This window comes from Arachis ipaensis, chromosome B3 (assembly GCF_059453495.1).
Source record: "Arachis ipaensis isolate K30076 ecotype BB chromosome B3, ASM5945349v1, whole genome shotgun sequence".
Taxonomy (NCBI): domain Eukaryota; kingdom Viridiplantae; phylum Streptophyta; class Magnoliopsida; order Fabales; family Fabaceae; genus Arachis; species Arachis ipaensis.
In genome coordinates, this window is record NC_142438.1 from 87445160 (window position 1) to 87450214 (window position 5055).

Consider the following 5055-nt stretch of genomic DNA (forward strand, 5'->3'; position numbering starts at 1 on the left):
AAAGTTTACTATTGTTAAACCTATTTCTTCCACCATTATTAAAGCCTTGTTGAGGCTTTTGTTGATCCTTCCATGAGAGATTTGGGTGATTTCTCCATGAGGGGTTATAGGTGTTTCCATAAGGTTCACCCATGTAATTCACCTCTACTATTGCAGGGTTTTCAGGATCATAAGCTTCTTCTTCAGAAGATGCCTCTTGAGTATTGTTGGATGCAGCTTGCATTCCATTCAGACTCTGAGAAATCATATTGACTTGCTGAGTCAATATTTTATTCTGAGCTAATATGGCATTCAGAGTATCAATTTCAAGAACTCCCTTCTTCATAGGCGTCCCATTACTCACAGGATTCCTCTCAGAAGTGTACATGAACTGGTTATTAGCAACCATGTCAATGAGTTCTTGAGCTTCTGCAGGCATTTTCTTTAAGTGTATGGATCCACCTGTAGAAGTATCCAATGACATTTTAGCCAATTCAGATAGACCATCATAGAATATATCCAGGATGGTCCATTCTGAAAACATGTTAGAAGGACAATTTTTGGTCAATCCTTTGTATCTCTCCCAAGCTTCATAGAGGGATTCACCTTCTTTCTGTTTGAAGGTCTGAACATCCACTCTAAGCTTACTCAGCTTTTGAGGAGGAAAGAACTTGGCTAAGAAAGCCTTGACCAGCTTATCCCAAGAGTTCAGGCTATCCTTAGGTTGAGAGTCCAACCATACTCTAGCTCTATCTCTTACAGCAAAAGGGAAAAGCATGAGCCTGTAGACTTCAGGATTTACTCCATTGGTCTTAACAGTATCATAGATCTGCAAGAATTCAGTTAAGAACTGAAAAGGATCTTCAGATGGAAGTCCATGAAACTTGCAGTTCTGCTGCATCAGAGAAACTAATTGAGATTTCAGCTCAAAATTGTTTGCTCCAATGGCAGGAATGGAGATGCTTCTTCCATGTAAATTGGAATTAGGTGCAGTAAAGTCACCGAGCATCCTCCTTGCATTATTATTATTTTCGGCTGCCATCTCCTCTTCTTGTTCGAAAATTTCTGAAAGGTGCTTGCTGGATTGTTGTAATTTAGCTTCTCTTAGTTTCCTCTTCAGAGTCCTTCCAGGTTCTAGATCTGCTTCAACAAGAATGTTCTTGTCCTTGCTCCTGCTCATATGAAAAAGAAGGACAGAAAAATAATAATAATAGGGGTCCTTTTTACCACAGTATAGAGGTCCCTGTGTGAGTAGAAGAAAAGAAGAAGAAAAAATTCGAACACAGATGGAAGAGGGGGTTTGAATTTGGGTGAGATGAAGTGTTAGTAGATGAATAAATAAATAGAAGGAGATAAGAGAGAGAGAGAATTTTCGAAAATAATTTTTGAAAAAGAGTTAGTGATTTTCAAAAATAGTTTTTGAAAAAGGTTAGTAATTTTCGAGAATTAAAATAAAAAATTAAAATAATTAGTTAATTAAAAAGAAATTTTGAAAAAGAGGGAAGATATTTTCGAAAATTAGAGAGAGAGGGAGTTAGTTAGGTAGTTTTGAAAAAGATAAGAAACAAACAAAAAGTTCGTTAGTTAGTTGAAACAAATTTGAAAATCAATTTTGAAAAGATAAGAAGATAAGAAGTTAGAAAGGATATTTTAAAATCAAATTTTGAAAAAGATAAGATAAAGAGATATTTTTGAAAAGATATGATTGAAATTAGTTTTGAAAAAGATTTAATTTTTAAAATCACAATTAATGACTTGATTTACAAGAAATCACAAGATATGATTCTAGAACTCAAAGTTTGAATCTTTCTTAACAAGCAAGTAACAAACTTGAAATTTTTGAATCAAAACATTAATTGATGATGTTATTTTCGAAAATTAGGAGATAAAGATAAGAAAAATATTTTTGAAAAATATTTTTAAAATTTTCGAAAATAAATAAGAAAAATGAAAAAGATTTGATTTTTGAAAAAGATTTTGAAAAAGATAAGATTTTTAAATTAAAAATTTGATTTGACTCATAAAAACAAGTAGATTTTAAAAAGTTTTGAAAAAGTCAACTCAAATTTTCGAAATTTACGAGTGAAAAAGGGAAAGATATTTTTTTGATTTTTGAATTTTTAATGATGAGAGGGAAAAACATGAAAAAGACTCAATGCATGAAAATTTTGGATCAAAACAATGAATGCATGCAAGAATGCTATGAATGTCAAGATGAACACCAAGAACACTTTGAATGTCAAGATGAACATCAAGAACTTATTTTTGAAAAATTTTGAATGCAAAGAAAACATGCAAGACACCAAACTTAAAAATTTTTCATGTATAGACACTATGAATGCAAGAATGCATATGAAAAATAAGAAAAGACACAAAACATGAAAACATCAAGATCAAACAAGAAGACTTACCAAGAACAACTTGAAGATCATGAAGAACACTATGAATGCATGAATTTTTCGAAAAATGCAAGATGAATATGCAATTTACACCAAACTTTCAACTTGACTCAAGACTCAAACAAGAAACATGAAACATTTTTTATTTTTATGATTTTTTTATTATTATTTTTTTTTGTATTTTTATTTTATATTTTTCGAAAATTATTTAGAAAAAGAAAAATAAGGATTCCAAAATTTTTAATATGAATTCCAGGAATCTTGTATTCTTAGTCTAAAGCTCCAATCCGAGGGTTAGGCATGGCTTAATAGCCAGCCAAGCTTTAGTATGTAACTCAGACATGCCACGGCTGACATTCCAATTAACTTGCCTCTATGCTGATGGTTGGAAGCCCCTATCCAAAAAAATTAGACATGGCTTTACAGCCAGCCAGGCTTCAACATGCTTCATGAAACTCTAGAATTTATTCTTAAAAATTCTGAAGAAAAATATATTTTTGAAAAGAATTATTTATTTATTTATTTATTTTTTTCGAAAACAGATGAGAAAATTTTGAAAGGTTTTTGAAAAATTTTTGAAAATAAAACGAAAAGAAAATTACCTAATCTGAGAGACAAGATGAACCATCAGTTGTTCAAACTCGAACAATCCCCGGCAACGGCGCCAAAAACTTGGTGCACGAAATTGTGATCTCAGGCAACGGCGCCAGAAACTCTGTACGCACGTCTTAATAAATTTTTTTTCATTCACAACTTCGATACAACTAACCAGCAAGTGCACTGGGTCGTCCAAGTAATAAAACCTTACGTGAGTAAGGGTCGATCCCACGGAGATTGTTGGTATGAAGCAAGCTATGGTCATCTTGTAAATCTCAGTCAGGCGGATAATAAATGATTATGGAGTTTTCGAAATTATATAATAAAATAAGGATAGAAATACTTATGTAAATCATTGGTGAGAATTTCAGATAAGCACATAGAGATGCATTCGTTCCTCTGAACCTCTGCTTTCCTGCTGTCTTCATCCAATCAATCTTACTCCTTCCCATGGCTGGCTTTATGTAAGGACATCACCGTTGTCAATGGCTACTTTTAATCCTCTCTGGAAAATGGTCCGATGCGCTGTCACTGCATGGCTAATCGTCTGGAGGCATCACCCTTGTCAATGGCTGCATCCTATCCTCTTGTGAAAATGGTCCAAATGTTCTGTCACAGCACGGCTAATCATTTGAGGTTCTCGATCATACTGGAATAGGATTCACCCGCCTTTTGCGTCTGTCACTACGCCCAGCACTCGCGAGTTTGAAGTTTGTCACAGTCATTCAATCACAGAGTCCTACTCAGAATACCACAGACAAGGTTTAGACTTTCCGGACTCTCATGAATGCCGCCATCAATCTAGCTTATACCACGAAGATTCTGATTAAGAGATCCAAGAGATACTCATTCAATCTAAGGTAGAACGGAAGTGGTTGTCAGGCACACGTTCATAAGGAATGATGATGATTGTCACGTTCATCACATTCATGTTGAAGTGTGAATGAATATCTTAGAAGCGGAATAAGTTGAGTTGAATAGAAAAACAATAGTACTTTGCATTAATTCATGAGGAACAGCAGAGCTCCACACCTTAATCTATGGAGTGCAGAAACTCTACCGTTTGAAAATACATAAGTCAAAGGTTCAGGCATGGCCGAATGGCCAGCCCCCATGATCTAAGAACAAAACGTCCCAGGATGTCTAATACAATAGTAAACAGTCCTATTTATACTAAACTAGTTACTAGGGTTTACAGAAGTAAGTAATTGATGCATAAATCCACTTCCGGGGCCCACTTGGTGTGTGCTTGGGCTGAGCTTGAATGTTACACGTGCAGAGGCTCTTTCTGGAGTTGAACGCCAGGTTGTAACATATTTCTGGCGTTCAACTCTGGTTTGTGACGTGTTTCTGGCGTTTAACTCCAGACAGCAGCGTAGAACTGGCGTTCAACGCCCTTTTACGTCGTCTAAACGCGGCCAAAGTATGGAATATTATACATTTCTGGAAAGCCCTAGATGTCTACTTTCCAACGCAATTAGAAGCGCGCCATTTTGAGTTCTGTAGCTCCAGAAAATTCACTTTGAGTGCAGGGAGGTCAGAATCCAACAGCATCAGCAGTCCTTCTTCTACCTCTGAATCTGATTTTTGCTCAAGTCCCTCAATTTCAGCCAGAAAATACATGAAATCACAGAAAAACACACAAACTCATAGTAAAGTCCAGAAATGTGAATTTAACATAAAAACTAATGAAAACATCCCTAAAAGTAACCAGATTCTACTAAAAACGTACTAAAAACAGTGCCAAAAGGCGTATAAATTATCCGCTCATCACATTTCCCAAATCAAGTGTTGAGAGGATTATAGTCACATATCCATCCAAACCCAATTTGGTCCAGCATGAGAAAGCATTTCTAGCATGATCTCTTCATTCCTCTTTCAAGGTTCAGAAGAGATCCAAGTATTAATAGCTTCTTTTCCAAGATAACTACCCAATTGGATGAAGATCGAAAGCTTTCAAGTAAAATCAAGAGAAAAGATAGAAGAAGAATAATGAAAACTAGTATTGATCCATCAAATTACAACAGAGCTCCCTAACCCAATGAAAGGGGTTTAGTTGTTCATAGCTCTGGAAAATGAA

General features: G+C 35.2%; 1 non-coding gene across 1 annotated transcript; it reads left to right on the top strand.

Moving 5' to 3' along the window:
• The first annotated feature begins 521 nt into the window (after nucleotides 1–521).
• Nucleotides 522–625, top strand: LOC148571473 (small nucleolar RNA R71). The gene has a single exon (XR_015907954.1). It is a non-coding gene; the product is annotated as a small nucleolar RNA R71 (small nucleolar RNA).
• Nucleotides 626–5055: the final 4430 nt, after the last annotated feature.